Here is an 8,176-nt window from a genome sequence, read left to right as displayed (position 1 = left end):
TAGTCAATAAAATTATTATTTAAAAAAAAAAAATGTAACGTTTGTGATAATTCAACAATAATTATAAGTATATTTTTTTATGAAATGTAGTTAAAAAAAATTCAAATGATTGTAATAATTTTAAATATGCACACGCCTCATCTCTTTGTTTAGAGCTTAAGCCATTCTCCATCACAATTTTTAGAGTGATTGTTTCTTTAAAATACTAGTGATTTGCAATAGCTATTTTTTGATTTGCAAATACATCTAAAATTAAAAAGAAACAATCTCTAAGCTCCTCAATGATAATTAAAGTTTGTTATTGTAATAGATGTAGCTCTATTAATATCTTTTCGAATGCAAAAATTATAGAAGTTCGATTTTTTTTTTTAATTTATTGATTTATCAGGCTCATCATATCTTCGAAAATCCAATCATTTTATTAAAAAAATCTACATAACTAATAGAAGCAGTAAGTTAGGCACTATATACAATTGTAGCACCGTCATATTAAATCTAAAAAAAAAAAATTAATATGTTGATTCTATTTCAACGTAATATGTTAGAAATATGTCACAAAATCTGCCCGATATTCATTCAAAAATATTTCATCGTAATCCATCGGAAAGTCATCGGAAAAATCTGCTAGTAATAAACGATTTTTCGTAGCATATTAAATCTTTAAAATTTTATTGTGCTGTTTTATTATGCGCACTATTAGAATCCCCTTCATAAAGGTCAAATCTCTCTATTTTTTTCAATTTAAAATTTAATTTTTATTAAATGCTTCATCGTTCTTTTTTTTCGTCCTTCCACTCTTAAAAGAAAACAACATAAACAATATATTTTATCATGAAATATAATTGTCATTTATAATAATAAATTTCTCATATTTTAAAATAAAATAAAATAAACTCATCATATTTTGAAATATAATATTCATCAGCAAATCAGCAAGAGCAGCCATTTTAATCGTAGCATAAAGATTAGCCATATATATTTTTAGCTTTAGGTCGAACATGATTTTCAATAACAGGGATGGATTGACGAGGCTTTAAGGGACCACATAGGTCTACATCGTGTCCACTATTCCCAACTACCAACTAATTAATCTTCCAGTGTGCAAACCCGTTCAGATTTGCTGAAATTTTAAAAAGGGGCATAAAATAAATAATAATAAATAAATAGGGGTGAATTTATCATTTTTCCGGTGAAATTAATAGAATGTACCAAACATTTTATTGCATTCAGAATGTGTTGTATTTTATTGAATGCGCCAACAGTTTGGTATATTCTATTGAATACGTCAAAGATTTTGGTGCATTCAATTAGGGGTGTCAATATTTGACACGACACGAAAACCTGACCCGAAAAATTCTGGTTGGACACGACCCGATTTCAAAACAAGTTTGGTTCGAGTTCCCGTATTCGACCCGTTTGAAAAAAATGGGTAGGGTTTGGGTTGACCCGACGGTGGCCGGGTCACCCCGAAAACTTGTTTAATAGAATGTACCGTGCTGCCTGCTGCACCCACCCGAGCCACCCGCTGCAAAAAAAAAAAAAAACAAACAGCCAAAGGATCTACGAAGTCAAATCAATAAAGGGGGGGACTCAAGAAGGAGGCCTCCCAGCACCAGCCTAATAGTCAAGCACGGACCATCCATAGGTAGAGGTAATCGAACGCCAACCAACCAATGTCGAGGTACCCAGGTTGCCAGCCAGCTTATCCACAGAGGGGAAGCAGGGGCTTCCTCATCATCGTCCATTCCACCATCAAAAACCCGTACAACAATGTAAGGAGCCAAATTTGAAACCAAACAACAATGACAGCCAAAACAAAGGCACCCAACACAAATATGGGATTGATGATCAATGAATTCATATATTTAGCATTAATATATAGCCAAACATAGTGCATCAAAGCAGAGAGAGAGAGAGAGAGAGAGAGAGAGAGAGAGAGAGAGAGAGAGATAAATTACATATTGAACTATTGAATTACTATTTCTTTGTTACTTAGTCTTTATTATCATTATTAGATTTTGTTATTACATATTTGTTTAAACCATGCTTACTCTATGTTAAATTCATTAGATTGCTCATTGTTCATTTCTTAAATCTTATTAAATTCATCAGATTGTTGAATGCTCTTTACTTATTGTGGGCTTCGAAAGACGTCTAAGACACTTCAGTAGAGGAATGATTATAGTTTTTCAATATACTTCATAGGCCCGAGAGGATCAATTGAAGGAAGATTAAATTTGTGTCTCGGAAATTTTTCTTATAAGAAATAATGCTCCAATTAGGGTTTACTTTAATTATGGGGATCAAGATTTCCCATGCTTCTAAGGTTAATTATATCCCCGGTGTGTCAAAGTGTCATACCTGAAATTTTTTCAATTGATAAGATCAAAATTTTCTCGGAAATTATACCCAAAGATACCAAATGTTATAAAAGATAAACAAAAATTATTCCATTATGTTCCACTCATCAAACTGAGTAAACTGATATATAGAAATATATGTTAATTTGCAAGGACGTGAAAGTTATTGAATTAGTTTTGATTTGCAATTTGTTTAAAAAAGTTTTGCATTACTGTTCATTTCATCGTAGAAGTTAGTGGATTTTCTTTTTTTCCACTCAAGATGCATGTAATGACTTGATTAGGGATTAAAGGGCTGAAATTATTATGTAACTTATATATTACTAAAAATCATCTTGATGGGGCACGAATCATGATATAAATATGAATAAGAAACTTCTAAAATTAAAATTGAAATCATTCAAGCTCTGATTTCAACAAACTTATAATCGAATTAAACATCTCGAAGAGATTAATCCAACGACATCAAAATCAGTCTAATTTGAGCCCAAATGAGCACAAATCAAGGGTCCAAAACATGTTGGGAGGGATCAAAAAATTAATTGAATAGTCAAATGATCATCAAATATGGCATGCTTATAGTCAAATCGAGCGTCTCGACAAGATGAATCCAACGAGCTCAAGATCTTCTAATTTTGACATCATTTGGGCACTCAAATACTTGATAAACACTCCACAATCAATTGGATCAATATGAGCCGTCCATTGAAATGCTAACATGTCCTCGATCTTCTCTATATTTACGGGGCATACCACTCTAAAAAATCTATAAATAGGCATTCATTATTCACATAAGAGAGGGGGAAAAAGAAGGATAAATATGGGGGGCTCTCTTGCCACCAACTGTTGTCGGACTTCTTCCCGACCGCCACCGAAGTTTCTTTCTAACTGTTGCCGGATTTCATCTTGGCCATCATTATAGTTTTTCTTGACCGTCGGTGGAGCTCTCTTTTCATTGAACACCGATGGATTCTTCCCGACCGTTGCCTAAGCTTTTCCCGACTGCCACCAGAGTTCTTTTTTTTATTATCGACAGAGTTACTTTCCGACCGCCATTGGTGTTATTCCTAACCACCGTTGGATTTCTTCCTAACCACTGCTAGAGTTTCTTCCCAACCGTCGCTGGAGTTCTTCCAAATAGTCGTCGTAGTTCTTCCTGATCGTCATCAGAGCTCTCTTTCCATCGACCACCATTGAAGTTCTTCCCGATCGTCGCCATAGTTCTTTCCGTACACCATTGAAGTTCTTCCTAACCTCCATCAATGTTCTTCTAGACCAACGCCATACTTCCACCCGTTTATCGACCATCGTTGGAATTCCGCCAATTCAATGGCTCCTATTAGATCTCTTCCCAACCACTGGCAATTAATTGTCTTTCGTTCGTTCTTTGATTTTTGCCAGAGCTCTTCCTAGATACTATCGACGCCGTATCTACTCCCAAATATCATCACTCACCAACTACGATCTCTATGACTACCATTGTTGGACTATGATTCTTCCGGCCTCCATTGCCGTCCAATTACGGTCTCTTCGACCATCAGTACCAGCTATGGCCTCTACAATAACTGTTGCCCTACTATGGTTCTTTCGATCTCCTTTTCCCACTATTTACGATCTCTCTGACCAACAATGCCAAACTATGACCTCTACGACCGCTGTTCTTTCGATCTCCATCACCCGCCATTTATGGTCTCTCCACCAACAATGTTAGACTATGGTCACTATAACCATTGTCACCCAACTACGGTTCTTTTGATCACCATCGCCCGTCATTTACGTTCTCTCTGACCAAGAATGCCAGACTATGGTCTCTATGAATTTTTCATGACACAACAATAACTATTAGTTACTTTAAAATGAGGCCTGTGAGGGCTGCAGTGGTGGAGGAGAGGGCTGTGAGGGCTGCAACGGCTGGAAATCTAAGATCTATAAAAGAAAAAGATGGGAAAGAGAGGAATGAGGCTAGGGAGAGATAAGGAAAATTGTTTGAATGAGAAGTTTAATTAAGGAAAATAATTCTATTTTTGGGCTTTATCATACCTTGATTATTAAAAGCAAGAATTTATTTACGAATTGCATTATCCTTTAGGTAAATGCGCTACCTATAGTCATCATATGACTTAACTATAAAATAAAATAAATATAATAAGAAAAATATGGTAAATGATAAAAGATTTCATACAGTGAATTGCTGAGTTGTATATTTTGATTAATTTCCATTAGACAATGACAAAATTTATAGTTTTATAATATGAACCCATTAGATAATGATATTTTCTCATGCCGAGTTGATATATAGTTCATAGTGACGTATTTGACTTCCTAAAATTATCAAAATTAAAATTTTCCAAAGAAAATATAATCACAAATTGCTTTGCACTTTTGAACAAAGTTAACAAAATAATGAACAAGAAGGCCTTACTATATTATCAATGTTCTTAAGAAGATAGAAGCCTAAACTTATATCCTTCTTGGATCATGAATGCCTGTCAATTTACCCAGTTGAGTGTAATAGTGCAGGGTGTGTTATTTCTAAGAAAGATGAGATGGAAATGTCCTAAATTATCATGCCCCAAGATCCAAAGTAAACGATTTTTTTTCCTTTACCTTTATTTTCTTTTCAAATTATTCTATTTTGTTTATCTTTCATTTAACAATCAGATCAATTTGATATTCATAGTTGATTAATTTCATTAAAGAAATATAAATAGTGGAAAAAAATATAATTCATATTAATATAATCAATATTCACGTGCTACATCTAGAGTCACAAAATCATATGTATAGTAGCCCAACTGACTATAATTAAAAGAATACACATAAACTAGAGGAACCAAAAAAAATTATTTTAATATAACTACCTAGCCTCAAGCTAAATTCTTCTTACAGTTACCTGAAATAATGTAAAACCACATAATGATTATAAAAGCCTAGCCAATAACTAAAATTTTATCACTGAAATCAATAAAATGAAAAAGAGAAATAGTATGCTATAAATCATATAATAAAATCTACGATTCAATATATTCTATATGTATCGATAACCTGTATAAATTAATGAATCATTCTTTCTTTATGATTGAATTAGTTTTATTCAACCATATCATTCAATCATTATCCTTAGTTTATTAATTATAATAGTATTATCAGTATATGTATTCCATAATAGTAATTAATAATAGAAATCAGTGTCTCGATATTAATATCCATACGATATCAATATCCATATTCAATAATTAATATCAGTAATTAATATCTTTATATAAGATATTCAATTGAGGGTATCTTAAGCTTGCTCATGCACTTATGACTCCCAATCAGTCGTCCCTTATGACTCTCACTCAATGTACTCCTTATAACTCACCTTAAATTATGTGAATCAGTCATCCTAACTCCTTATGTCTCCCAATCAATCTCTAGCTCCTTATGACTCTCATCAGTGAATAAATGAATCTCGAAGTTATTACGTGAGAATGATAATTTTTTATATTTGGTATCAATCAATTCATCCTTTCAGTCACATTAGCTCAATACATCTTTTAAGTCATATCATTATCATATTTCAATACATATCGATCATATCAATCATATCAAATCATAGTACATCACTTTCAGCTCATTTTCAGCATACATTTTTTCTACTCATTTCATAAAAAATATTTATATGCACTTTTTTAACTAGTAAAATTTTAATAAAATTATATCATACTGTTCATAATGATTAACTTTGTAACATATCAAAAGTTGCACAATAAAAACTTATAATATATTTTTGGAAAGATTTAGGAGAGATAAAATTCATATAAATCAAAATCATCGAAAATAAAAGTATGAGTATAGTTACTTATTATAAATAGAATAATTTTCATAAAATAAATGATGAATAAAAATGCCCTGAAGAGCTGTCTCCTCTATCTCTCTTTCTTCCTTGTCTTCCTCTTCCCACCTTCAGTTTCTTCCTAGGCAAGCAAAGGGAATGAAGGAGGGAGAGGGGTGATGATATATATATATATATATAATAATAAGTGGCTTAACACCATAGCACTGCATGTTGAATCAAGAATTATTGTAGAAACATAAGCTTCATTATTGCAGCGACGATTTCTGCAGCCACTGTGCTCAAAGGGCAGTGCCTCAACGCTTATAATCACAGTGTCGCAGTGCTCCAATTTAAGCATTGCATTTCAAAATATATTGTTATATTTAGGGTTGTTACATAAATTGAATATAAGAATTAAGTACCTAAGTGTATAATGAATCTATGTCTAGGTTGTCTATCATGGAATGTAGCTCCTAGACTATATGTAGACTCACAGAAGGGTATGACATGCTTGACGCCAATAAGTCTAGCGGTTGACTAGGTAAGAGTTTGAGCTACCTGCCTATATCTAGTGTGACAAGTTCAATATGCTCAATCCCTGCACTTGCTAGACTCATATGCTTGGTAGGTTCTATGTTTTGAGTGGGGCCTAACCTATGGTGAGTGATGTGTACTTGCCTCTAAATTCAATAACCCAAGTAGTGTGAAGACATCAAAGTGTCATCAATATAAGGTGATTAACTTAATGTAAAATACTAGAAACATGTATAAGAGAGTGTCAACTCCTAATTTCATTTGTTTCTAATGTTTGAAACCCTAGAGTTTGAGTTCCCTGCAAAATAAAGATGATTAGTGGTATACAATTTTAGAGGTATCATTTAGTTCTAGCAATGTAGAAGTTGACTCAACAGCTTAATCCAAATGAGTACCTCTTTAAAATCCTATGTATGAGGTTAAAATATAGATATCATATCTTGAAAGTAAAGGGAAGACCATTTAGAAAACAATTCACAACATAACAAGGCATGCCCCTATCTTCTATATAGTTGAACTTAGGTAAAAAGACACCATATGCAAGGGAGAGTAAGTCAAAGTTGCTTTTGAGGTTCAAAAGCTTCCAAATAGCTTAAACAAGATTATCATAGAATGGTTAATGACCAACCACATGATTGACCAAAACCAAACTTTAGTCCCTGACTACCTGAACTACTTGATCTTTAGTTAAGGTAAACATTTTCCTCAATGGAAGAGACAAATGATAGAGATAAACTGGACACATTTGAGATGTGCGGGTCGATAGACCTATGTAGATCATAGGAGGGGAAAGCAAATTGAAAGATGTAGTAGTGGAGCGTTGCGGCTAGGAAATATTATACGATTGAGGTTTAAAATAGAGGAAGAAAATATCCTAAATAAAGGTGTAAACAAGTCTAATTAATTTTAAGTCGGCTCATCAATCTAATGGAAGGTTTGAACTTAAGTTCATATATTAAGCTCGAACTCTGCTCATTGCCTATTGCTAGGCTCAAGCTTGACTCGTGAGCTTAAGATAGCTAGGAAAACATTGAAAGAAAGTTGTGACAGGAACTCTTTGGAGGATGCATCAAGTATGGTGAGGAAGTCGGAAGCTTGCTGGTGAAAGCATTAATGAGTCCAATGGTATTTGAAGAAGAAGAAGAAGTCGCGACAAGATCAACCCTCAATTGAGTGATCAAGGATCCCTTTTGCGATTTAATTTAAAATAGACAAGAAACCAAACTTTAGAGCTCAAATTTAATCAAGCCAATTTTAAAGCGAATTAGCCTGTTCTCATTAAGTTTGAAATCAAGAACTCGCTCGGCCCACTTACAACCTTAGTCTCAAAAGAAAAGGTGACCCAATAAAAGGCTCCATGGCAAGAGAAATAAAAGACAATATATGAAGTTAGAAGAGAAGGGTGGAGGCAAACCTGCAAGAAAATATTGAAGCCGCCCTAACCAAATAGAAAAGGGGAAGA

Source organism: Dendrobium catenatum, unplaced genomic scaffold, assembly GCF_001605985.2.
Source record: "Dendrobium catenatum unplaced genomic scaffold, ASM160598v2 fragScaff_scaffold_1105, whole genome shotgun sequence".
In the NCBI taxonomy this organism is placed as follows: Eukaryota; Viridiplantae; Streptophyta; class Magnoliopsida; order Asparagales; family Orchidaceae; genus Dendrobium; species Dendrobium catenatum.
Note: the sequence above shows the minus strand (reverse complement) of the source record.